Source organism: Ambystoma mexicanum, chromosome 6q (genome assembly GCF_040938575.1).
Source record: "Ambystoma mexicanum isolate Mex_15411 chromosome 6q, UKY_AmexF1_1, whole genome shotgun sequence".
NCBI lineage: Eukaryota > Metazoa > Chordata > Amphibia > Caudata > Ambystomatidae > Ambystoma > Ambystoma mexicanum.
Genome location: NC_090937.1, coordinates 191,573,947 through 191,575,961, shown reverse-complemented (window position 1 = coordinate 191,575,961; position 2,015 = coordinate 191,573,947). Strand labels below are relative to the sequence as shown.

The 2,015-nt window shown below is 41.9% G+C and overlaps 1 long non-coding RNA gene across 1 annotated transcript; it reads right to left on the bottom strand.

Moving 5' to 3' along the window:
• Window positions 1-700: 700 nt before the first annotated feature.
• Window positions 701-1,743, bottom strand: LOC138515487 (uncharacterized). Its single transcript, XR_011282022.1, has 2 exons — window positions 1,647-1,743; window positions 701-960 (listed from the first exon to the last, which is right to left on the bottom strand). It is a non-coding gene; the product is annotated as an uncharacterized lncRNA (long non-coding RNA).
• Between the last annotated feature and the right edge of the window lie 272 nt (window positions 1,744-2,015).

Below are 2,015 nucleotides of genomic sequence, written 5' to 3'. Positions count from 1 at the left end.
AAATGGATGAAGCCAAACTAGTGCAGAAAAAGTTGTCTAAATACGCTCTAGAGGGGGCAGTAAGAATTAGCCCTGCAGCACTACTCAGGTAGCAGTGTCCCAACCACAGCAGCAGCTGCAACAATATAAGACCGCCGAGCAACCCTAACCACAGTTCTAACAGCAGCTGCCACCATATAACACCACTCAGCAATACCAACCACTTATGGGGGGTGGGTACCAGCAACATTTTAGAGGAAGGGGAGGGGGTGCTGGGGGCGGGGCTTTGGGCCACAAGGATACTACCCAGGAGGAGGGTTCCGGGTTTATGCACAACAGGGATGACAAGGCCAAGGAGAGGGAGGGGGAGGATGCCCATGGCAGGCACGAGTGCCACTCCCATGTTGGATGTGCGGACTAGTAGGTCACATTTCCCGCACGTGCAGATACATAGCAGCACAACAAGGGTGGGGTGAGCAAGGTGGTACTTCCAATAGGCAGTGCGTGAGAAACTTAATGTGGAATGTGCGCAACCGACCAGATTGTGTGATGCACTAGATAAGGATAAAAATGGGAGCAGCAGAAGTGGGGAACAGTTGACTTCTCACTGTCAACTGGAAACGTAGAAACAGTTAGAGAATTTTCCTCACCAGCCGCGCTTACAACATTTTTTATACCAACCACATCAGTTGAGAATTAGTAGAGAGAAGAGAAAAACAACCATGCTCCGTAACATTTTTATTTAATTGTGTAATGCTCAGAGCAGAGAGTAATTTATAGATAACACAATCCAAAGTGATTACAACATCAGATCTCAAAATGATGCTTGAGCAATGTATGGCATGTGAATTTGCGCTACGAATGCTGAAAAAGTAATTCCAGAAACAAATAAATTCATCAAGTGGATACTCGTGCAGAAATTGACACAGAACTTGAACTGCCGCTTGGGTCGTCATCAGGGCGGATTAGTTATAGTGAGTACTATGGATAAAAAATCAGTAAACACATAGATATAAAACATAAATTCCATGAATATGGTTCATAATAACCAAAAATAAAGAGAAGAGAAAAGAAAATAGGAGAGGGGAGAGAAGAAAGGGCGGGAGGCAAGAGAAAAGATAATAAATCTTGATTACTAAAGCGTGTGAATAGTATTCTGATGAATATTTGCAAATTATACGATATATAAATTCAATTTCTGTGAGTTCACCTATATTAGTCATTAAGAATGTTCACCCGTAAAGCCACTCAAAATAGGACATGCCGTGAATGAGCAATATAATGATACCTGTTGTTAAGCCAAAATGTCATAATGCCTGTTGTTAATCCAAAAATAATGCACATTGTATTGATTATGAACCCAGAGTACATGCTGCAGATAGCAACCAGCACTCACCTAGCTTGCCGTGATATGAATGCCACGTGGCAGTTTATGTGTATGTGCGTGTTCAGAGAAGTTTGATAAAGGGGCTTGATTGTACACTCCCAAATTGGGCTTGAGAAATCCGTCAAAACGGTTGAGTGCACAGCTGTTAAAATGTAAATGGGTATGGCATGAATATGTATGGTGATAGTAAAATCAAATAATATGCGATTTGCTAGTTGCAGTCGTGCCCAAATTACAGGCGAGACGTGAACAAGGGATCTGCTGTAGCCAAATATCTCACCTAATTACTGCTATAGTAGCTTGAATAATGAATGATTCAATGCTTGGTTGCAGAGAGTCGATTAATGCATGCGCCTGCAAGAAGGGTGCCGGGTCCATTTGCTCTGACTATTGAAAGTGAAACCAGAATCACGTGATGAGTCACGTGAGGTCACGTGATTTTTTCCGTGTTACCATGGAAATCACGGCGTGTATACAGAAAGAGATGGTGGGTGTTTGTCACACTTGTGAACAGTACAATATCAGATTATTTGGTATAATCTGACCAGTTCAGTGACAATTTTTTGCAGAGTATTTAGTTGCTCCGTGTGGATGTATTTGGACAAATAAACATCCTACAGTGTTTTAATCATTTGAAAAGAAAATGATT